We start from the raw sequence: 25,919 nt of genomic DNA on the forward strand, positions 1-25,919 counted from the left end.
GTTTGGTGTAGTTACAACTAGGGTGTTGTCAGGGAAGGAGTTCCAGGACTTTAACCCAGTGAAGTGAAGAAATGGAGATAAAAGTTCCATGTCAGGATGGTAAGTGGTTTGGAAGATGATGAGCAGAAGATGCTGTCCTTACAGGGGAAGAATAATAAGGAGCTGAGTCAGCCTGCAGCCAATCCAGTATGACTTCTACAGGAGGAAAGCTAAAACTAAAAATCCTGCTTCTGTGGGAGTTTGACCTCACCCATTCAGGCTGTTTCTATTGTTCTAACTTTTTAAAAAAGCCGATGGCCTCAGAAGCTGTTTACTGGCTTTGAGCAGACTGCTTATCACCTCTATCTCAACCTTTTCTCATAAATATACCAGGACAAAATACGCCCCTTAAAGCCATAGTATCATCACAATTCCTTCCTTTTGTTTCCTTTTCAGAATTTTCCTTTCAGAATTTCCCATCCATTAAAACTGCTTTTGAAACCAAATATCACAGGAACAACAGATTTTGCTCAACAAATTATAAAGTGGCTACAGTTAGAGGATTTTGTCTCTCTACAGCAGAGGGTTTTAAAACACTGATTAACCTTCAATAATATCATGGGAGATCAGAATTAAATAAAAGTCATATGGATTGGATACACTTGTTCCATCTTGTGATGCGTAGTTATGTCTTCTTGTCTTGTGTGTGAAAACCTCATAAAAAACCAGCATCTGATAAGTTCAGGTTTAATTCTCATAAAACAGGGACAATCAGAAAACAGTAGTACTGACTGAATATGGACAAAAGTGAGTAAGTAAACATTTAGTAACACACATGCGGAGGAAAAAGGCTCCCAGTCTGAATGGATGTAATTCTGGTGTTTTCATTACATGACCCCCTGTGTTCAAGTGTGTTGTCCAGACAAGCAACTTTGCCATTCTGCTGCATTTTTATAACTAGAAACTGTAAAGACTATCTTTTAATTTTTTTGTGTGTGGTCTTTGATTGTGGACTGAAATGAGAAAAGTACTATTTTGAAAACTAGTTTTGAGAATCAAACCCAACCCTTTAAAAGCAAGTTATCTAACACCCATTTTAAGTGCTGTTTGCAAGACTTCTTGTTCAACAGCGGTGGGAGCGTAGTTTGCAGAACAGGTTGGCGCCTGTGTACGAATGGAGCTGATTGGCTGGCAATAAAGGAGCTGATTGGTCTGTGCCATGAAGTGATGCACATCTTATGGCAAATGAAAGTGGGCAGTACAGCTGCCACCGTTGGTGCAGGTGGGGAGGTGACCTGAGGGAGGGAGTAGGCAGTGCAGAGGGCATGCAGGATGATGAGCTGAGGTGGGTGAGAGTGAGTGAGGGAAGATGATACAAGCAACTGTGAGAGTGGCAGAGCATGAACCTTGAAAGAAGGAAAGTGAGAGAGAGTCAGTGAATGAGAGTTCGAGTTATAGAGTTTTACAACATGGAAACAGACCCTTCAGTCCAACACATCCATGCTGACCAGATATTCAAAATTAATGTAGGCCCATTTGGTCCATATCACTCTAAACCATTCCTATCCATGTACCCATCCAGGTGTCTTTTAAATATTGTAATTGTACCAGCCTCCACCACTTCCTCTGGCAGCTCATTCCATACACACACCACCCACTGCATGAAAATGTTGCCCCCTAGGTCTCTTCTAAATCTTTTCCCTCTCACTCTAAACCTACGTGCTTTGGTTTTAGACTCCCCTACCTTAGGGAAAAGCGAATCAGAGAGAAGATCGTGCAGTTTATGCTGGTGGAGTTGCGAAGGATATTAACCTTCTTCCTGCAGTGCTGGGTATTCCACCCTGCTAGCTGAGTCTGTGGTAACACAGCTGGGAATCCAGGACTAGCCTGGCATGGTCTGCACTGGTGATCTTGGGGGAACAGGAAGACCTGCCAGTGCAGCAACCCTCCCACCTGGGTGCATTCAAGTTGTGTACATTGTGCGGCTCTCAGTTGAACTCAGGGAACATTGGAGTGTCATGGGGAAAATTCCGCTTGGTTAGCCACTCAACTGCCTACTTTGGCTGCTGCCACTGCTGGGCTGATTGCTGTCATTGCCTTGATGCAACCACTGGGTAAAGCATTCCAAGGTGGGAACATGTCAAGCATCAACCCTGTGTATTTAATTGCAAGTCTCTCTCGCACACAGGCACAGAGACACACATTCACAGAAATACAGAGATAAACAGACACAGTGACACACACACACACACACACACACACACACACACACAGCTGAGACACACACATCTTTCACACAGGTTCATTTTCAAATTACTTACTCTGATTCTGCCAGTAGTTCCATGCTCTGGCCACTGGGTGGCTCAGCACTGATCAACACTATATATCTTCCGACTCCTCTTTGTCAGGCACCTGAGGTTTTGCCCATTTGGAAATATTAAACAGTTTCCACATTATTATCAACCAGAAACTCAATCCTGTCAAACAAAGAAGATTGTGAGAAAGATAAGCACTCCCACGCCCTCCTCACCCTCGCCCTCCTCACCCTCGCCCTCCTCACCCTCGCCCTCCTCACCCTCGCCCTCCTCACCCTCGCCCTCCTCACCCTCGCCCTCCCCACCCTCGCCCTCCCCACCCTCGCCCTCCCCACCCTCACCCTCTTTACCCTCACCCTCTTTACCCTCACCCTCTTTACCCTCACCCTCTTCACCCTCGCCTTCTTCACCCTCGCCCTCCTCACCCACACCCTCCTCACCATCGCCCTCTTCACCCACATGCCTGGTGAGCAGGGTTATAGTTGAATGAAACAAGTGTAACTGAGAGCATGCAAAGAAAGGAAATCATCAAATAGCTCTTCTCATCTGGCTAGTCTCTCAGGATTACAATGTGCCATTATTTCAGGAAATGCACATCCGAGTTCATGTCTAAATAAAGTTTATTCTGCACATTTTCTTCTCACGTAGGTGACAGCACACTCCACTTGACTTTGTTCACTGTGAAACAGCAGGTGTGCTCCAGTATTTCATTGTTCATCATAATTGCACAGAATTTAAGTGAGAGTACACAGTACTGCTTAACAATTTGGATACAGAATTGGCTCGAAGGTAGAAGATAGAGGGTGGTGGTGGAGGGTTGTTTTTCAGAGTGGAGGCCTGAGACCAGTGGAGTGCTACAAGGATCGGTGCTGGGTCCTCTACTTTTCATCATTTATATAAATGATTTGGATGTGAACTTAGGAGGTGTAGTTAGTAAGTTTACAGATGACACCAAAATTGGAGATGTAGTGAACAGCGTAGATGGTTACTTCAGAGTACAATGGGATCTTCATCAAATGAGCCAATGGGTCAAGGAGTGACAGATGGAGTTTAATTTAGATAAATGTGAGGTGCTGCATTTTGGAAAGGCAAATCAGGGCAGAACTTACACACTTAATGGTAAGGTCCCAGGGAGTGTTGCTGAACAAAGAGACCTTGGAGTGCAGGTTCATAGTTCCTTGAAAGTAGAGTTGCAGGTAGATAGGATAGTGAAGGAGGCATTTGGTATGCTTCCCTTTATTGGTCAGAGTATTGAGTACAGGAGTCGGGAGGTCATGTTGCGGCTGCATTGGTTAGGCCACTGTTAGAATATTGTGTGCAATTCTGGTCTCCCTATTATAGGAAGGATGTTGTGAAACTTGAAAAGGTTCAGAAAAGATTTACAAGGATGTTGCCAGGGTTGGAGGATTTGAGCTATAGGGAGAGACTGAATAGACTGGGGCTGTTTTCCCTGGAGTGTCAAAGGCTGAGGGGTGACCTTATTGAGGTTTTTAAAATCATGAGGGGTATGGATAAAGTAAACAGACAAGGATTTTTCCCAGGGTGGGGGAGTCCAAAGTACAGGTTTAAGGTGGGAGGGGAAAGATTTCAAAGAAACCTAAGGGGCAACATTTTCACACAGAGGGTGGTACGTGTATGGAATGAACTGCCAGAGGAAGTGGTGGAGGCTGGTACAGTTACAACAAATAAAAGGCATCTGGATGGGCATATGAATGGCAAGGGTTTAGTGAGATATGGGGCCGATGTTGGCAGGGAGGACTAGATTAATTTAGGATATCTAATCAACATGGGTGAGTTGGACCTAGGGGTCTGTTTCCATGTTGAACATGTCTATGACTCTAAAGTTGTATGACCAGCTAACCTAATAATTCAACGCAGTGCTTGTTTTAATTGCCTTTGCATTATCACTAGTTTTCTCTGCCACATAAATCTCATACTTTGTTGAAGGTGCTAAAACAATACAAAAGGGTTTTTGACTCAAGCAGAGCCATGTTATTGTGAAGTTATCTGCCTGCCTGGTAATTTCAGGAGGGGACTGACCCACAAATCCCACCAGCTTGACAGCTTGTATTTAAATTTTATATCAGAAACAATCAAATTCAAAGCTTCTCGGACTGATAATTCTCAGTTCGGGGGAGGGGGGGGGGTGGTGGAGGTGTTTACTGATGTTTGGCCGAATCTTGTTTGTGTGACTCGATGAGTTGTGCAGAAGGAGAGCTGTTCCTGTTGTCGGTTACACCTCTGTGTAATATTTCTACAGCCTGCACAGCACAGTCACTCTCACTCGCAAATCCCATCAACTTCAGTGAAAGGTCTCATTTATTTTTAGAGTCAGTAATGTGGATATTCTCAGGAGAATCTGCCTCATCGACACTCTCTATAAAAGCAGCAAATTGTGTCAAGAGTCTTCTTTTTTAGATTTGAAAGAAAGTTCCAATTCGCAGGAAGCTAATGACTGACGTCAATGACATTAACCCTTTAAGTTCAGGGACTTAGGCTGTACTCTACAGAGTGACAAACATTTCTCTTGTTGTGAAGCTCTATTACTGCATGAATCAGAGAATCCCTATAGTGTGGAAAGAAGCCATTTGGACCATTGGGTCTGCACTTATCCTCTGACAAGCATCCCACCTGGACCCCACCACCCATGCTATTCCAGTAACCCTGCATTTGCCATGGCTAACCCACACATCCCTTGACACTAACATAACATGGCTAATCCACCTAACCTTCATCTCTTTGGACATGGGAGGAAACAGGTGCACCCAGAGGAAACCCAGGGAGAATGTGTGCAAACTGCACGCGATCATTCAAAGCTGGAATCGAACCTGCTTCCCTGGTGCTGTGAGGCAACAGTGCTAACCACTGAGCCATCATGAAGCACTGTTGTTTTCTGTTTTCTACTTTTCAATTGGTTTGAAAGATGGGAATGTAAATCTTACCATGAACAACAAAAGTCTTGCGTTTATATAGAGCCTTTCATGTAGAAAAATCTGCCCCCAATTGCTTATCAAACAGTAGAAAGACAAACCCAAACAGCTCCCACCTAGAGTACCATCAAATTCCAATGCCCCCATCAGGGTGTGCGAATCCAGCATCAGGCAGTTTAGTCACCTCAGGCCTCACGGCTCCCAGGCAACCTCTTAGCAACAAGGCCAAGCCGATGCTCTGAGCTCCCTCTGAGGGGTGCAAGTCGGTGTGCTGATGCATCGATTTGCAGTTTCGGACATTGATGCTGCACATGGAGCCTGGTGGTATGTCCAGTAGACACAAAATTTGGTGGAAGCTTTGTTCCCAAGTCTCCTTGATCCTGAGAGACTTTCGGAGAAGAAGAAGAAGAATGAAAAGACGTGTCATGAAGTGATGTGAATGGCAGGAGAAATTACCATCACATGCTCAACGAGCAGCACCTCATTTTAAGAATATGAGAAGAAAGGAAATAGGAAGAGCGGTTCTGGCCTTCAAGACCACTCTGCTGTTCAATATGATCACGGCTCGTCTGATTGTGACCTTCGTTCCACTTTCCTGTCTCGCATAACATTTGACTCCAGATGAGAAAGCTTCCTAACTCAAAATGTATTCAATGACTCAGCCTCCACTGCCATCTCGGAGCGGGACTTCCAAAAGTCAATGATCTTCTGACAAAATTCTTCACTTGCTCCATCTTTACTGGACAACCCCTTATTTTGAAAATGTGTTCCCTTTGCCCTTCCACCCCCAATCCTGGATTGCTCCATGACTCATCATTCCACATCCTTCTGGACTCAATAGAGTTCAACAATTTTAGATCGTAACCTCCACCCAAACCTCCATTTGATTTTTCTTTATTGATCCAGGTTTCTGTCTCATTTCTTTCTTCTTTCCTGTTTAGTTTGCTTTCACACAGCTCCTTTCCAAGATCCGCACCTCCTCTAGACGCATCTTTCTTTACCTGTTGCATTACTAACCATGAGATATAGTTGTTTAATCTAATCTGCTTCTCCACCCTATTGCACATGTTCCAGTTAGCTTGTTCCATTTTTCCTGCTTTCACTCGCTCAAAGCCAATGACATTTCTAACCTTCCCCATTTGTGATTCAGGTTCAGTGGCCAGAAACATAAACATCTCCCTCTCTCCACCGATGCTGCCAGAGCTGTTAAGTATTTCTAACATATTCTGTTTACGTTTCTAATCTATTACATACTTTACTGTCACTTGTCACTTTGCAGTTGTAATTTCTGAGTCTGTTTTATGTTCTGTTTATATTTCTGTCACCTTGTCATTCCCCCGGGTCACTCTGTAAAGTATGCGTTTTGCCTTGTGTCCTGGATTAGTCCTGACAGGTGAGCCTGTATTAACTACAACAGTGCAACCTACAGTAGTTTTCATGAGAGCGAGAGTGAATAGATACAGGGGCAGAGCTCAGAAAGACCGGAATGGGTTATTACAATTGATTGGATAGGGATACTTGGGAACACCTCGGGCAGAAGTTCTGCAGTCATTATTGGTTCTGATTGATTCCAATACTTGATTGTTGGCTGCATTAGATGGCTGGCACATTGTGTTAAAGCTGTGAGTGCTTTTCTGGGATTGAGAAAGGAAAATGTTATCCAGGCACTTTGTGGAAAGAACCTTACCTTGATGTTGTTACTGAATAAAAGGATTCCATTTCTCACACAGACAACCCTGACCTAAAGGAACACGTGTGAAATATATACTGTACTGTAATACTGTATAAAGTTAGAACTGTGAAGTTTCATAATCCATTGGCAAGGAAATCACTTTTGCCACTATTGAAGGAACCTGAAGTCATGAACTAATAATCCTCCAGTGGAACCGCAAAACTGGAAGGTTTGGAAGCTGGAATTTCTGCAATTCTGTCTCTGGCTCATTAGCTACAAACCACGATAGGCTCGCTCCTTGTTTTTTGTCTAATGAGGAATTTCACGCTGTGTCTACTTCCAAAATTGCTAAGTTCTCTGTGCCAGCTCTCTCAGCAAGAATAATAAACAGGACAAAGTGAAGTGCTTTATCTGAACAGCCAGTTCACATGCAACATAAGCAAGCAGGAACGATGATTTCATTTGACAATGAAAGCAATAGTCATTATAATTGGGAACATTGGGTAAGTTTATGTTTCGGAAGATGTTGGGAGGAGACACTCAATTTGAAAGCTGGCTATCTGGTGGTTGATTCTATCTCTGCAACGGTGGGGGTGAGCGTGTTTACAGCTTACATCACTCTTTAGCCTGGACATTCCTGAAGCCCCTGCCTTACTCTGAATGAGAGCAGCACTGAGAATTTCTGGAAGAGTTCTGTGCTAAGATGTGCATTTTGGCTTCAACTGTGCCCCTTATCTCTTATCAAAGACTTGCACTTTAATAGCACTTTTCATGACTGCCACATGTCTCAGAGCTCTGTGCAGACAATGAAATACTTTTGAAGTATCACTGTTTTAATGTAGCTAATGGTCTTGATATTTTTGCATTCAAGCCTTGGAATGGGAGCTTGTGATTGAAGAGATGACAGGGCTACCAGCAGACTCATACCTGACACCTGCATTGCTAATACTCACTGAGGAACTGAGCAAAATAGTGAATGGTACCTGTGGGATGCCCCTCTGCGATCATGCACAGTGCCTCACCCATTACTCCCTCCTGAAGTTCATCATTTATATTTACTGAGGGGTGCTCGCTCACAAAAAAACTGATGAGCACTGAAAGGTGCTGCCTCACTCAGGGCTGTTTCTTCCAAAAATCTCTTGCAGACCAAAAGATTTAAAACAGCAACACAAAGCCATATGCTGACTCTAGCTCGTATGTGCTATTAGTCATTGAAAGTTGTATAGAGTTGGAAGACTTCATCCTGTACACACACACACAGTGTCTCTCTCCACTCTCTGTCTCTCTCACACACACACACTCTCTCTTTCTCCCTCCCTTACACACACACAATCATATACTGCCCCTGAAATGTAAATTAGCAGTTGTGTTGGCAGTATGCTCATGGGTGCAGATAACTTTGGATCCCCTATCACTGTGCCATCTACAGGCATAACTGGTAATGCTAGCATTTAAAATCAAATGTGCTGACTCACCCACAAATGTTCAGGTAGCTGATCAATAATATGCTGCATGTAGTTGTGTAAATTTTAATTGCTGTGGTTCTGCCCACTTGTAATTTTTGGCTAAACCCTTCTATAATTCTGTGGTTGCTTTGCAGATTTGTCTTTGCCTTAAATTATTACCTACAGATCAGAACAACTGTTAAATTTCTGAGTGTACGCTATCTATGGTGATAGTTATTGACATCAGTAGACATACATGAAGTCTGTGTGTCTGTTGCCCATATCACTGTCCTGATGCAGAAATTATTATTGTTTAACCTGGATATTGTAGATTTGATAACTGGTATTGTTTTGAAAAGTGTAGTTATAGATTGACTGCATCTTACGGTCATGTTCAAAACATTTCATCAGCCTTTTACCATGTTGAACTTCATAATTTCAAACGTTATGTGTTGTCAAAAGGCAATTTGCAGTAAAAAGATTGACTTTGTTTCTGTCTCTATTGCAGCATCTGTTGTGCAGAATATTATCATCATTACAGATGCTATGGTATTCCCATCAAGCAGATTTTGAAGAGATTTATTTTGTTTGCTTGACCTAACCATAATGGCACATTACAGTCCAACTTTAAATGTTCCTTCCAGGCGGGTCTCCAAGAACAGGCTCAAGAGTAAATCGTTAAGTAATGTGAGGATTATTATTAGCTGTTCTCTGCTTTCGGTGCTCTTTAGGATATTTCCTCAGAGCGGAGTTGTTTCTTGGAGTCTGTCATTGTCTGTACGTAAGCCTTTGTCAGCAAGTTCCTGGTATTTGTTTTCTTTTTTATTGTAGTGCTCAGCAGAAATAAAACCATCAGCTCCAAAGCCATTGCCTCTGATGGTACTCCTCTGCTGAAAGTTTTAAGAAGCAGTAATTTATTCCATCAGGGAGAAAGATGGGACAGGAACCTCATCTCCTCCTAACTCCCTTCAGGCTATGTGTTTCTCGCTGGGTGCATTTCTTTCTTTCTTAATTGTTGTTTAACTTTTCCCACTTAGAGGGTCCTCTGGGAGCCAATCCAGAAATGACTTGGGAGATTCAGATTAAATTCCGTACAGTGTGGAAATGGGCCCTTCAGCCCAACAAGTCCACACCGACCCTCCGAAGAGTAACCCACCCAGACCCATTTCCCTCTAACTAATGCACCTAGCATTATGGGCAATTTAGCATGGCCAATTCACCTGACCTGCACATCTCTGGACTGTGGGAGAAAACCGTAGCACCCGGAGGAAACCCACGCAAACACGGGGAGAATGTGCAAACTCCACACAGACAGTTGCCTGAGGTTGGAATTGAACCTGGGACCCTTGTGCTGTGAGGCAGCAGTACTAACCACTTAGCCACAGTGCCACCCCCATGAAATAAAGCTACACTCATTGGTCAGTCGCTAGCCATCCCTCTCTGTCCTCTCCCCAGCCTCCACTCCACTCTTACTGTCAATATCCACTCAGCAGTTCCAAGGACCTCTGGTTTGGTGAGCTACCTTCTGGTCCTCATTCAGCTTACAAGAACCTGTGTTGTCCAAACCTGATAATGTCTCAGGGCAAAGCTAGCCATTGTTCTGGCAAAAAAAATCAAAACAATACAAAATGATGCAAAAGAAGTACCAGTCCCTCCTTTCTTTTCTCTCTCAGCCCATCCCATATCCTCCTCCCAGCCCTTTGGTGATAGTATCTTCACATTACGCTACTGCATTGTGGAACTCGCTTGTCAAAACCTTGCTACAACTTACTGTGCACCCACACACCCTAAACCTCCTCCAACCAGTGCTGTGGGTATTCTCTTCCAACCTGGGATGTTGTACAATGACAGAAAAGGTTTGCAGTTGTTCTTGAACTTATCCTTACCAGTCATATATTTCACATGTTCCCATTCTTGGGCCTTATTCAGTTGGAGCACATAGCGAGGTGTGGGAAGTGGTGAGTCCAGATTGTAATCTGCGTGGTTCTCTGTCTACCCATTTTGACTTGAATCTGGTCTTTTTCCTCATTATACCCAGCACTAATGTTTTGAAACTTGGAAACACATTTTAGCGTGCTGGCGAAGTTTGCACTGCAGTTCTTATAGCTTTAAACCCCAGTGGGAACTGTTTTCATTCTGGGTTTAAAACTGGTAGTGGATTCCATGGATTCCATGAAGAGATTGCACTGGGACACTTGTGTTTTAGCAACATGCCGCATGAGCTGGTCCTTCCTGCTGCAATAAAAGAGCTGCTGTTTCTTGTTTGTCAAATCTTTAATTACAGAACAGGGAATACTATTCAGAAAGGCTTATGCAAGAAGGACTTAAAATGTTTATATGGATTAGCCAGTTGTCTTGAGAGTGTAAACACTTCATTGCTTGAACGAAGCTCTCATGTTGTTCCCACAAATATAGACGATGCACCTCACTATGTATTATACTGTTAGATTTTCCTGTATTGGAGGAAACAATACACCTCCTGTGCATTCAATGCCTGCACTGCTTCACCTTGATCACCCATGCATCCATCGAGAGTTAAAATTCAGATCACCATTGTTCACATCCAAATCTTTAGTGGGTTCAGAATACATTCTTGTGCATGCTATTATTATTCAGGCATTAATCTGTTTATTTTCAGTGGATTAAAGCCTGAGTAGAAATAACACACACAGGAACGAACATGTGAGCACAAGAGTGAGGCATTAAGGAGCAAGGAGAGAGGACATTTTATTACTCTTTAACGAGATGTGGACGTGACCCCCTTTGCTTGTTGTCAGTCCCTAGTTGCCCTTGAGAAGGGGATGGCAAGTGGCCCTCTTGAACCGCTACAGTCCAACTGATGCTATTAACTGTTTGGTACAACAACTTGCCAGACCGTTTCAGAGAGCAATTGGAAGTAACCAAATTGCTGTGCAACTGGAGTCACACACAGGCCAGACCAAGTAACGATGGCAGATTTCCTTCCCTGAAGTGAGGATTTTTTGTGATGATATCTTCATGGCTCCATTACTATGATTACGTTTCAATTCCAGATTTATTCATCAAATTTAAATACCAGCAGCTACCATGGTGGGACATGTGCTCCTGTGTACCTGGACTTTTGGATTACCAGGGAAGTGATGTTACCTACTGTCTGTCCCAGACTCTCACACATTTCCTGACTTCAGAATGTCATGACGCAATTACAGCTAATGAAATACTTTTGGTATGTGATAAATGAAGTGGCCAATTTGCACACAGAATGGTCTCACAAACAGAGGGGTTATAAAGATCAAGTTATTTTCTAATAGCGAATTGGTTGAGGGACCCTGGAATCTTTGTAATCTACCTGAGATGGCAGACAAAGCCTTGATTGAAGATTTCAGCACATAATTCCCTCAGTATTGCGATGAAGTATCAACCTGGAGCATGTGCTCATACCTAGAAAGGGGAACTTGACCCCATTACATTCTGACTCACAGACTCACCTGTTTTGACCAGCCCCTTTTCAGACACCCCCTTTCTCCACACATCCTTCTCGCAGCCTCCTTCTTCCCTCACATCCTTGTTTCTGCCTTTATCTCTCCCTATGCCCTGCTTGCAGATCCTTCTTCCGCTCTAGCTCCTCGTGCAGCATCCTTCTCCCTGTCATACATGTTGCTGTCCCATACCCCACACATGCATCTTGTAACGTCTTCCTGCCACACACCCACCAGCATTCAGACACCCCCGCTCACTCTCCGAACCCTCCTGCTGCCACCCTTGCCCTTCCCAGGCTGACACCTCCATTCAGGGCCCAGGAAACGGACCTCCAGAATTGGCGAAAGAGTCTTGCAGCCCTGGCAGAAGGCATCTCCCCAGCACCCTACCATATTTCCCCCATTCCACCCTCCCCTTTCCCCCATTTCCACCCTTCCCTTTCCCCCATTTCCACCCTTCCCTTTCCCCCATTTCCACCCTTCCCCATTGCTCCTCTTGCCCACAGCACCAATGGCAGGGTCCCTATCTCTTGGTGCTGGACCTTGGCTCCCACCTCCCAGCCTCTGACCCCAGCTAAAGCCCCACTACTCCCACACAGCGACTCAATCAATGCTAGCACTGACTACCTGCTTCTCCCAATCACAAACTGCTTCACTCCTGTTCATTGGCTAATTAGTTATTTAGCTTAGATTACTTACAGTGTGGAAACTGGCCCTTCGCCAGAACAAGTCCACACCGACCCACCGAAGAGCAACCCACTCAGAGCCATTTCCCTACATTTACCCCTTCACCTAACACTATGAGCAATTGAGCATGGCGAATTCACCTATCCTGCCCACTTTTGGACTGTGGGAGGAAACCCACGCAGACACTGGGAGAATGTGCAAACTCCACACAGACAGTTGCCTGAGGTGGGAATTGAACCCGGGTCTCTGGCGCTGTGAAGCAGCAGTGCTAACTACTGTGCCACCCTTGAGATCAACAACTGGAAACATTGAACAAGCAAGTCTCCACCATGTTCTTCTCCTTTATTGATGGGAGTGACTTCTCTCTGGCCTCCCTCAGGGGATGAGTTTTCCCGGGCTTTTTGGGTGAATTGACCCTCTCCCGGTGTATATTGAGTGTTGACGTTACGTTCATAAACCTGTTATGTTGTAATGACACCTCTCACCACCAGAGGCGCTGTTTCGCCACCACTTACAGGAGACCATAGTCACAGCTGCCATGTGACAAGCTTATACAGGCAGCCGTCATTACAAGAGTGGACATGGGAATTGTTAGGAATACATATAAATAGAGACAGAATTTGTACTTTAACAAATGGACTGAATTCTTAACTTTTAGACTGAATGTAAGGCTCCCTTGACACTGACCCCATCAAACTGTCTGAGGACAGGTACAGGACCATCCCTATCAAGCACTCCCAGGACAGGGACAGCACAGGGTTAGATACAGAGTAAAGCTCTCTTTATTCTCTTGAACTGATAGTAAAGCATCCTCTGATCTTTTAAAATGAAAGCAAGGCTTTCTGTATACAGTCCCTGCCTGAATTTTAACCTGTGCATTGTCTGAATGTCCTTGACCTCTAACCTTACTTCATCTGAACGATTGAGGGAATGATTATGTCAGTCTTCCCCTGTTGTTCTCCCTCTCACTCCCAGCCTGAGAAAGATGTAGCCCGGAGCGTAATGGTCCTCTTTGGCAAGGAAGCTGAAAAAAGAACTACAGAGAACTTTTACTACCACAAGGTTCAGGCTACAGTGCTGCCCAGATATCCAGCCAGGGACCAATTCCATCTGTTGGCAGGTCAGAACCTTAAGTGAATGTGCAATTGCACAATTCCAGTACAAGGAACATTTATATCCTGGGACTTCCAGCTATATCTCGAAGGCCCCCCACCATACCTTGAGGTAGGGCTCTGCTGAGAGGGAGCATAGATTTTTATACCTTCTTATCACTTGAATTGTGACCTGTTTCAGGCCCATATTAACCCAGTCGATCTGATTTGATGATTGTTTTCTTTCTACCTACGTACTACATTTCCCACTAACAATACATATGTTGCTGTAGAAGTGTTGATGACAGCTAGTTATATTGAGTCTGAACAGTTAAAATTCTTGGCAGGGAGACTGGAATGCTGGATATTATTGTACTGTTCATCTGCATCATGCTCCATTGGATAGCAGAACGCAATTGTCTGGAATTATTGCTCAAACTCATCAAAACTGCATGAGGGCTAGTGGGATCATCAGAAAGTAGGAACATTGATCCAAATTTTATTGTGATTGGTGCGTTAGGGAAACAAAGGGCGAGATGGAAGTTCTTGTTGCCTGAAGGATGAGAATAGATGAATGTTTGAAGACTGGCGTGGATATTATGGGCCAAAGGGCCTCTATGACTCAAAGATATTGAGAGGCAGCAGGAGATCTTCAATCTGGCTACATGTCAGCTCTTCATGTTGAGGCTTAAAAAGCTTAAATCTTCAAGGTGCAAGGAAAATTTAACAATTAAGTATTATTTTTAGAAGGACCATCCACATGTTTTAGTGATGTCATCAAATACTTAACATGAGCACAGCCAACCAAACCTTTCACTTGGGGAAGAGTTGGTGTGAGGTCTAGCACTCACTGGTTTCGAATATTGTCATTTAATTGTTTAAAATTTGCAAAACAAATAAAGAAACACGCAATGAGAAATTATTTTGGCCTGGTCACAGTTTGGTCTAAAATTAGCCAGGATAGATTTGTCAGCTAATTACTGTATCCATTTGTCAATTTGAAATGAACCTGCCTTAACCTTCTCTTCCCTTTTTCGGTTTCTGAAGATGGAGCTCCTGCATTTTGTGAACTATCTCCTGATTGGCTTTCATCACTGCTCTCATCTCAGTCGTCATGGTGAAAACCTTCTAATACATGGCAACCCAAAGTTTTAGGATTGAAAATAACTGATGACTAATCTGGTGAGCCAGCAAGGATCTTTATTTCAGAATAAAAGCACCCCTTGGTCCGCCAGAAAACCCGGTGCTGAGTTTTTCCAGCAAACTTCTGTTTTTTGTTTCTGATTTCCAGCTTCTGCAGTTCTTTGGTTTTGGTTTTGACTCAGTGCTGTGTTAGGGAATTATTTAGTCACTGATTTTGAATAGGGTTTATGATATGTCAGTGTATTTTTGGCAAAAGATTATTTTCTTAAGTGAGAGAGAGAGGCTAAGTCTGCAGTTAGGTCCTTAAAGGAGAAGGAAAGTGGTCCTTTTAGCATATTTTTCTTTAAAGGATGAAGTTAGGGTCTTTTCCTTAAAGTCACTGTTGTTATAAATCTTGAAGCTGAGCAGCCTTTTTATGTTCTGCTTAGCACCAGGCTCTCCACCAACTGCAAGGGAACTCTGGAGCAGTTGGGCTTGAGAATCCTGGCTGTCATTGAAGCCAATTCAGAGTCCCCCATAATGTGGAACAAAGCACCATGATCTGTGTCTTCTGAGCCTGCGGTCTCCGCTAAACTCAATTGGCAGCGTCACCAGCTCTGATCTGAAGGTCTTGCATCCTACCTCTGAGCACACGAGTGACATTTGATATTGCAGGACTGTAGTGAGGGAGCGCTGAAGTGTCACAGTTGCTCCCTTGTGTATAAGAAGCTGAACTGAGGCCTTGTCTATCTTACTGCGGGATACAACAGGTCTCCAACATGCCTCTCTAGTGAAGCTGCCTCTGGGACTATGGCGACTTTACTATTTTGAAGATTTCTTCTGGTCTTCTCATCAGGTTTTAACCATCAGTCAGTGCTGCCACATGCAGATTAACTGGTTATTTATCTAATTTCCTGTCTGTATGATCTTGCTTCATGCACAATGGCTGCTGGAGTGATATCAAACATTTGATGCTGAGGAAGTAAAATTTGCTGAGGTACATTTCAAATTTAGCTTCCAGCTGCTAAACAGATGTTCAAGGAAAGGGAAATTGAATAAGGAGTATGATGGCCTACCGATATTTAAGGCCAGGTTTAACAACAGCTAGAGAAAGTTAAAAGGTATCTTCTGATCTCTGTCATCTCCTTTCCCCACCATATATAATGATCCTCTGATGCAGCTTCTCTACATGCGCCTACTTTGTCACATGAGACTGGGACGTTTCTCACTGGAGCGTAGGAGGTTGAGAGGTGACCCGATAGAAGTTTATAAAATAATAAGGGGTATAGATAGAGTTAATGTTAGTTGTCTTCTCCCTAAATTGGAGGATTTCAAGACCAGGGTGCACATTTTTAAGGTGAGAGGAGAGAGATATAAAGACAATTTTTTACACAAAGGGTGGTTTGCTTGTGGCATGAACTTCCTGAGGAAGTGGTGGATGTGGGTACAATTACAACGTTTAAAAGACATTTGGATGGATGCATGAATAGGAAAAGTTTGGAGGGATAGGGGCCAGGAGCCGGCAGGTGGGACTAGTTTAGTTTTGGATTATGTTCGGCATGGACTGATTGAACGGAAGGATCTGTATCCATGCTGTCTGACTTTTATGACTCTATGACAGTGACTCTCAGTGAACGGCTTCTTTCAGTGCTATAATGACACTAAACTGGCTGTGTGGTTGTTCGCTTGAAAGTAGAAATGTCAAGCCAGGTGTAAAAGGAACGTGCGAAAATGGGAGTTCAGTTTTAATAAGTAGAGTTCTTATTTGATGATAAAACATTTTTCATTCATTGCATTACTTCTTTACGTTCCTTCAACAGCTATTGCCTGACTCTAATTAATTTAGGAATTCCTGTGGCTATTTGCCAATAGCTCCCCTTTCCCCAGTGCACTGTGAGACGTCCCTGAGGCACAAGGCCTGATATTGGCTCCAAAGCTAGTGGATATATGTTTTTCTTACTTAATCACCAGCCTGCTGCATTTTCAATTGCAAAATTGAGAAACAGCTTGTATTCAAAGAAGAAATAGTCACAGTAATAACTGATTTGCTCTTTCCTATTATGAAAAAACTCAGTCATTACAAAACAGCAATAGGGTATTTATCCAGTCACAACACATGAAACCAATTCAAGATCAAATTGTAATCAGCTTAATAAATTAACTCTGCAATTCAATTCTAATTAAATATCTGGATTTATTGTGGTCTGATGGACGAGCATTTGGTGTTTTCTGGTGAGTCTGTTAGAGTCATGATTTCTTTTACATATTTTAGAAATTTTTAAAATCTATTTTTCTAATCAACCTGTTGAGATGTTATTACTTACCTCTGGAGCAGGGGGGCTTGAACCCAGGCCTCACAGTCAAGGGTTAGGGATACTACCACTGTATTCCAGGAGGACCCCTCAGAAACATGGTTAGATGCTACTAAGTAGATGCCAATGCCTTAACCGTTTGTGTGTTGTAAGGCCGCTAGGACCCCTTCCAACCTCATCAAGGGGTGTGCTGACCTTCTCCCCTTGACTTGGGCTTTATAAGATCTGTGTAATGATGACTTTGAGTGTACTATCATGGACACTGGTGTCTGACAGGTAGATAGTGATGGTTCTGGTCACAACATTATAAACAGAATGTATAGTAAAGAGTTCAAAGTAAGATGATGTCCGAAGTATGTGTGTATATCTATCAGGAAAGGATGGACCAGCTATATATCCTCTTGGAAAATGAGTGACTTAATGGAGGTCTTTAAAATGATACAGAGAGAATGATTCTTATAGTGGAAGTGTGAAACTAAGGGTCATCATTATAAGATAGGAAATTCCAATAGGGAATTCAAATTAAGCTCCTTAATTCGCAAAGTGGTAAGAAGATGGAACTCTGTATCACAGGGCATGGTTGCATGTTGTAATGTAGGTGCATTGAAGAGCACAATATTCAGATATCTGATGGGGTAGGGAATAGAGAGACACAATGGAGGTCACAAAGGAGGCTAAACTCTGGAATAATTACTTCCTATCGAGTGGCTCAATAAGCTCATTTAGAGACCACTATGAGTTAATGATATGGTGTGTGCCTGCAATCACATGGAGACTATTCTTTGTGAGGCTACAGTCTCCCACTCTTGTGCTATTATGTGCAGGAGGAACAATGAATTTGATAACACAAGTTGAATAGAAAGTGTTCTCTGTGACTTCTGCTGTAGAAATGTTTTAAGATTGTAAGAAATTGGAGCAGGAGTTGGCAGTACAGCCCCATGAGCCTGCTATGCTAGGCATTCTACATTCTGTATTAATGGTTCTGGCACAGATCCCAACTGAGTTTAAAATCAAAGTCACAAAAGCAAAAAGCTACAGATGCTGAAAATTTGAAATATAAATTTAAAGTGTTAGAAATACTCTGTAGAGAAAGGATCTGTGGGAGGAGGGACACAGTTCGCATGTTCCTTAAATGACCTTTGGCTGGAACAGATATGAATCAAAGTGCCCATTTCCTATTGGTTGTCAAAATCCACCTTCAGTTTCAGCCAATCCCAAGGAAGTACCAAGGTCCTTGCCACCCATTCTCTAGTTCCACTGTTACAAACTCCCTGATGCGAAAAGTGGGCAGGATTTGCCTGTTTGTTAGTCATTCAAGGAATAAGGGGCTCTTGTGGTGTAGTGGTAGTGACCCTAGGTCTGGGCCTGGAGGCCTGGGTTTAAGTCCTTCAGAAGTGTGTAATGACAGCTCTGAATGGGTTATGCAGGGGAACTCTTTCAAGGAAAGTCATGTCATCGCATTTACAATAACCGGCCTCTAGGAGGCGGTAGCAGTGAGTTGACTCATTGAGTCATCGAGTTACATGGCAAAGAAGCAAACCCTTCAGTCTAAATCGTCTATGCTGACCAGATATCCTAAACTAATCTAGTCCCATTTGCCAGCACTTGGCTCATATCCCTCTAACCCTTCCTATTTATATACTCATTCAGATGCCTTTTAAATATTGTAATTGTACCAGCCTCCACCATTTCCTCTGGCAGCTCATTCCATGCACACACCACCCTCTGTGTGGAAAACATTGCCCTTTAGCTCCCTTTATAAAACATTCCCCATTCACCTTAAATCTATGCCCTCTAGTTTTGGACTCACCCAACCTGGGAAAAAGACCATGGCTACTCACTCTATCCATGCCCCTCATGGTTTTATAAACCTCCTAAGGTCATCCCTCAGCCTCTGATGGTCTAGGGAAAACAGCCTCAGTCTATTCAGCCTTTCCCTATTGGTAAAATCCTCCAACTCGGCAACATCCTTGTTAGTCTTTTTTGCACCTTTTCAAGTTTCTCAACATCTTTCTTATCGCAGGGAGACCGGATGTGTATGCGGTATTTTAAATGTGGTCTCGCCAATGCCCTGTACAGCCGCAACATGACCTCCCAATGTGCTGAGTAATGAAGGCAAGTATGCCAAACACCATCTTCAGCAACAAAAACAAAAATTGCTGGAAAAGCTCAACCGGTCTGGCAACATCTGTGAGGAGAGATCAGTTAACGTTTCTGGTGACCCTTCCTCAGAACTGACGATAGCCAGGAAAATGTTGGTTTATACGCAGAAGGTAGGATGGGAGGGATGTTGGAAGGCGTAAAACAGTAGGTGGGGATAGAACCATTGGACAGACAAAGGAGTTGGTAATCATCTGGCTGGGAGGGTGAAAAGCTGTTAATGGAAACTGTTGGTGACTAACAATAGGTAGTGTGTAATGGTAGACACAAGGCCTGATGTGTGTAGTAGGGGGCTAGGATATAGGGGAGTTCAGGCCCTAAAATATTTGAACTCGATATTGAGTCCAGTGGACTGCAGGGTCCCCAAGCCTCCTTCACCACCCTGTCTACTTGCGACTCCACTTTCGAGGAACTATGCACCTGCACCCCCTAGGTCTCTGTGCAGCAACACACCCCAGTACTCTGCCATTAAATGTATAAGTCCTGTCCTGGTGGAAGTGCTATGAGTTTGGAAGGTGCTGACAGGGGGAGTCTTCATGAGTGTGTGCCACTGTGCATTGGTGATGAAGAGAATTGAGAAAGAGAGAATTGCATCACATAGTGCCTTTCACAATCACTGTGTACTTCAAAGTGTTTTACAATGAATTACTTCTTGAATAGTAATCACTGTTCTGATGAAGGGTTATGCCAGAAATGTTGACTCTCTTGCTCCTCAGATGCTGCCTTTTCCAGCAACACACTTCACCGACTTTGTAATCAGATGACATTAGTTTGCATTCAACATTCAGAAAAGCAATGTGATAATGACCAGGTAATCTGCTTTGGTGATGTTGATTCTTTTGCACTTACTGTGCCACATGGTCTTTCACATCCATTCAACCAGGGCCTTGGTTTAGTGTCTCAACCTGGAAGCTGATACCTTGGACAGTGTAGCACTCCCTTAATATTGCATTGGAATGTCATCCTTGATTTCTGTGTTGGAGCTCTATAGTGGGGCTTGAAGAATTTGAGAGGGGAGTGTTCTACCAGTTGAGTGATGCTCAGTGTTGATGCAGCAAGATTCTCAATCATCCAAAACAGAGCAGTGTTCTTGATTGTCCTTCCTAACCCTAGAGTCAATACAGTGCCTGCAAGCATGGAAGATTGACATACAACTCAGCATGGTTACCTCAACTACCCTCACTGGAAATAAATAGCCTTTGGAAAGGACAAACGCAGCAACATCATGGGAAAATCACCAATCTTCAAATTCTCCAGCTTCACAGTCTACTCTGAACTGGACATTTTCTTTTTTAAGTGAATTCATAGAATCCCTACGGTGTAGAAGCAAGTCCACACCAACCCTCCGAAGAGCATCCCACCCAGACCCATCCCCCTAACCTTTCCCTGTAACCTTGCATTCTCCATGATTAACCCATCGAGCCTGCACATCCCTGGACACTATGGGCAATTTAGTATGACCAATCCACCTAACCTGCACATCTTTGGATTGTGGAAGGAAACCGGAGCACCTGGAGGAAACCCACACAGACACAAGGAGAATGTGCCAACTCCACACAGTCACCCGAGGGTTGAATCAAACCTGGGTTAAAACCGGTAAAAACAATGACTGCAGATGCTGGAAACCAGATTCTGGATTAGTGGTGCTGGAAGAGCACAGCAGTTCAGGCAGCATCCAAGGAGCTTCGAAATCGACATTTCGGGCAAAATCCCTTCATGCACTGTGAGGCAGCAGTGCTAACCATTGAGCCACCGTGCCCCCTTACTCGTGGGGCATGGGACAACACAGGCTGGGCCAGCATTTATTGCCAGTCCCTAGTTGCCCTTGAAGGTGGTGGTGAACTGCCTTCTTGAACCACTGCAGCCCATGTGCTCAATCACACATAAATATGTTTGTCTTTCATTCATTCATCACCATGCGTTCAGTATCAGAAGATTTCCTCCCAGCTGGCAGTGTAAGAAGGACCGTCCCCACAGGGATTGTGGTAAAATAAGATGATGTCCCAGCACCATCCTGTAAGGTGTATGGCAAGGTAGCGCACACACCGATCACAGCATTGGCTTCTGAGCTTCAGAGGCCTACACAGCCAGTAAGAAAGTTAAAGGGAAGACTGTCGGTGATGGATAGTCAATGACCAAGTAGTTGAATTTTCCTTTAAAGTTGAAAATTAAGCTCACTGAAGTTCAAAATTAGAATTGTCGCCTTCAATTTTTCCTCTATACGCAGAAGTTTTCATCTTAGTCATGAGGACTTGGAATTAGAACATGAACATAGTACAGTACAGGCCCTTCGGCCCTCAATGAAATTCTGAGAGAAATCAAGTTCGGATAAGTACGTGAATAGGAAAGGTTTGGAGGGATATGGGCCAGGCACAGGCAAGTAGGGCTAGTTTAGTTTGGGATTTTGTTCAACATGAATTAATTGGACTGAAAGAGTCTGATTCCGTGCTGTCTGACTCTGTGACTCAGCTTTGTAACAAATCATTGTAGGCCTCCTTAGAATATATATTGCAGCATGGAGATTGCATTCACTGATACTGCTGCGTTTTATGTTCTAGTTTGTTTAATTAACTTTACCACAGAATGTTGACTCAGTAGTGTTGTGTTGTTTCAGACTGGAGCCAATTCTTTTAACTGGTCTGCATTTTTGAAAGGATTTGGGGGAAAAAAAGAGCTAAACTCTATCAAAACAGTATAGTGCAAGCAAAGAGAAGTCGATCAAGCTATGTGAAGGATTGGAATCTGGCACATTTTGTCCTTAATGTGGTTTCTTGACAGGATTTGTAATAAAGCTTTAATGATATTTTAGTGAAATCATGTCTTAAGCTGTACACCCGCGAAGGTGGTAGGATGAGCACAGCATTAGAAATCGGCATTCCATTTCTAAAACAAACTCTTTTATGTGGTGTGTTTGATCTTTGATCATTTCAAGTGTACTGATTATTGGGCTCCTCATGATGTCAGTCACTAATGAAATTGCCTTTATACCTGTCTAAAGGTGCTGTACAGTTGACTTGGATAGCTCCCTTGGGTTCAGACTGAAGCCTCATGGTGCCTCTATTACATTTTATCCAATCTTTTTCCTCTTCCCTTCTGATCTTTGTTGAAGAATAATGCATGGGAACAAAAAACATCACAAGGAAGTGTTTCATGTTGAGACACCAATTTATTCATCTTCTAGAGTCTCTCACTGGTGTGACCTTTTGGTATAAAGGAAGTCAGCAACCTGATGACTGCGGTGTGGCACGGTAGCCTAACCTACTGTGACTTGTGTTGCACTGTGAACCCACTTCAAGGTTTGAAACAGGCCTGGGGGAAGAAGATGGCCTGTGAGGGCAGGGGCTGGTAATAGCCACTGCTGATTTAGAACTCACCATACCAAAATTGCAACTCTCAGTCCCCATGTGGAGTTCCAATCTCAATTTTGGGAAGGCCTGGCTTAGTGTAAGTTGTGCCATCATCGAACAGGCACGGACGCATATTTTTCAATAGTGGTCATTAGATTATGATTAGGGTTGTCAATAAAAGTGCTGAATAAAGTCTTTTAATTGAAGGTGAAACCTATACAGTTGCTTTTCTGTATTTCTGACCCCTCAAGTAGGGTGTCATAAATCTTATCCTTCATTCCTTTGTCCTTGCTTTTCTAGTTTTCTCTTTAATTGCATCTAGATGTTTAACCGTTCCCTATGGTAAACCAGCTGTTAACCTAACCAAACACCGGTACCTGGCATAGTGAAAGGAACAGCAGTGACATTGTCAGGATTAAAATTTCCATCTGTCTTTGTTCTAGGAACTTCAGGTTTTAATTCCAAGGCATAGGAAATGTTGCCTCAGACTGTAATACCAGGTTCAGGCTTTTAGTAATCTGCTCATAAAGTTTTGTTCATTCTGTAACCAGAGAGAGCAAAAGAAAGTCTTTAAAAATGCTGAAGATAAAAAAAAATACAAAGTGCTACATTTCCTGTAATACACCAAGAGGCTATACTTCAATAGTTCCTTATTTGGAATAAAATACTTTGGGACATTACATGGTTGTGGAAGGCAGTATATTTAAGTACAGGCTGTCTCATTCGTTTTTGATTAAAATAAAAGTAGGAAATAGTTGAAAGATGAAAATTACAAAAAATCCAGATAAATATCCTGGAGGACAAAAAATAAATTTTCAGGTGCCTGCAACATTTGACAACTAAACCAGTAATTTACATTCAAACATGTTCTGGACGAATCATTTATTTCAGTCATAAACCCTGACCCCAAGTTTTAACTCTTTACAAAAAACGTTGTTATGGATTATATGAACTGACATCCAGCTACATATAATGTTTAACTTAATTGGGTTGTACCATCTGCATTAGTAACATTAAATTGGTGTGAAATTCACACCTGCAGACGTACAACACTATAAAGAAACTCACCATTTTTGGTATTGCACGTTTGGGCTCAAATATGTCAAACCATGAGGCATCACTGTACATGTCTGTAAAGCTGAAACTAGCTACAGCTAAACCTGGATAAATCTAGGGCAAAAAGCTATCGTAATGGCAACAATGCAACATGTCAGTTGGAATTTGAATTCAAAACAAAAATTGGAATTAGGAGCCAGATGTATCCATTATCAATTGTCAGGAAACCCCATCAGGTTCAGTAATGCCTTTTTAGGGAAGGAAATTGTCATCTTTACCTGGTCTAGATTACAAGTGATTTAGCCCTTAGTAACATGGCTGGTGGGGAAAGTGGGGCCATGTGTAGCACAGCTGTTGAGGAATCAGAGATTTATTCCTCCTTGTGGTCAGATTGGGAGCAGGATGAAAAGCGTTTCGGTCTTGGCTGTTCTTATCATGATAGCATGTGGCCCCACCTCCCCGCCCCCGACCAAATAACTTTGGGAATGTAGGCTGTCTCTCTATTCATCACTGATGTCTATTCTTGCTTTACAAATGGAATGAAGGACACCAACCTCTTTGTAAAATTGGCCTTTGAAGCCAACATGGACATGAAAGAAGGACATTCTTGTGCATACATAAAAACCAGGCTTTCCTATTCTTAATTTTGACTCCAGGTTTATAGATTCAGCCATATTATCAGGCTTTCACCTTACTGATAGGAAAACTGGATTCTTAATGAGCCATGTAGACAACGTACAGGTAGTAACAGCCCCATTTTGTTTTGACGTGCATTGCCTAGTGATTGTTGCATTGAATGTGAAGTAGACCTGAGACTTTGTGTGCCCCTATAGCAGTATTGGTAGGTGACCTTGTTTTCAATTCCTTGGTGTCAATACTTGTATTTTTCCACTATCCCTGATCTTCATTCTGCTTCCTTTTCAGTCCTTTTATCTATGTGCTACGTTGGTGATTTAGCACTGTTATTTTTCTCATAACTTACTGCATTCAGAAACTTTGTTTAAACACAAACACACAGGAAAATAACTGATAAAACCTTTAAAGCAGCTCATTGTTGAAACTTGTGCACCAAGGGAGGCCATCTCTTAATCATGGGTTTTATTTTGTTCTTCGTGTCCGATTAAAGGAGTTAAACAATATTATCAGTTCACTTTGCTGGTTCACATACATAGTATCAAGCAAACTGTGCGTGTGAGATTTAAACAGCTGCTGAGGACAGCAAAACTAAACATCATTAATATCTCATCACAGAATTGTTACAATGCAGGAGGCCATTCAGTCCATCGCATCCCAGGCTCTCTGAATGAGAATTTTGACTTAGTGCTATTTTCCTGACTTTTCTCCATAATCCTGCATATTGTTCTATTCAAATATTATGGCCCTCTTGAACCTACCCCACTTCTGCTTCTAGCCAGTTCATTCCAAGCCCTAATTACTTGCTGTGACAGTTTTTATCAGATCACTTTTGCGTCTTTTGCAAATCACTTTTTAAATTTGTGTTGCAGACGTTTCGGCCCCTGTCTAGGTGACCACCTCAGTGCTTGGGAGCCTCCTGTGAAGCGCTTCTGTGATGTTTCCTCCGGCATTTATAGTGGTTTGTCTCTGCTGCTTCCGGTTGTCAGTTCCAGCTGTCCGCTGCAGTGGCCGGTATATTGGGTCCAGGTCGATGTGCTTGTTGATTGATTCAATTTAATTGAAAAGAAAGATACTTTGTCATGTGAAAATTGTCAGCATATTCTTATGGAGCATTGAAGCATCAGCTAATTCATGGATTTTCCACCATCTCATGAAGCCTGAAAATATAATAAGAGGTGTGATATCTGTCAGTTGAATGATCAGTTTTCATGACTGAACGCAAGTTATCTTTTTTCTTCAAAACTAGTTAGTCTTGGTTTTTAATTTCTGGTCTATCCTTCGAGAATATGTGATTTATTTTCTTGCCTCGGTGAAACAATTGTTTATTCAGCTACTGTATTATCAGCCAGAGAACTGATCAATAAAGCAAGCAACACAGTTAATTATATATTACTTTTATTGAGACAATGTGTTAACGTCATCTTCTTCCATGTCCTAAGGAGGCTTCTAAAGTACTGACTTCAAGGCAAATCTGAAATAAATTTAGAAATAATGAAACATTTGGCATGTATGGCAGCCTCTGTGGGAAGAGAAACAGAGTTAACATTTCATGTAAATGATCTCTCATCAGAACTTCTCTTGCAGAATGTTCCTTTTTTATAATTATAGTCCTGTCACTACGTAAGCAAACACAATGACAGATTTACACGCACAAAGTTTCACCAACAGCAAACAAGATGAATGTGTAATATTTTTGTTTGAATTCACAA

The 25,919-nt window shown here is 42.7% G+C and overlaps 1 protein-coding gene and 1 non-coding gene across 2 annotated transcripts in view; one reads left to right on the forward strand and one right to left on the reverse strand.

The window, feature by feature from the left end:
• The window catches only part of LOC140491421 (cytosolic arginine sensor for mTORC1 subunit 2), a 181,416-nt gene that overhangs the window by 104,102 nt on the left and 51,395 nt on the right, over positions 1-25,919 (forward strand). The window lies entirely within an intron of this gene.
• LOC140491703 (U6atac minor spliceosomal RNA) lies at positions 17,102-17,228 on the reverse strand. Its single transcript, XR_011963375.1, has one exon. It is a non-coding gene; the product is annotated as a U6atac minor spliceosomal RNA (small nuclear RNA).

Source organism: Chiloscyllium punctatum, chromosome 19 (assembly GCF_047496795.1).
Source record: "Chiloscyllium punctatum isolate Juve2018m chromosome 19, sChiPun1.3, whole genome shotgun sequence".
Taxonomy (NCBI): domain Eukaryota; kingdom Metazoa; phylum Chordata; class Chondrichthyes; order Orectolobiformes; family Hemiscylliidae; genus Chiloscyllium; species Chiloscyllium punctatum.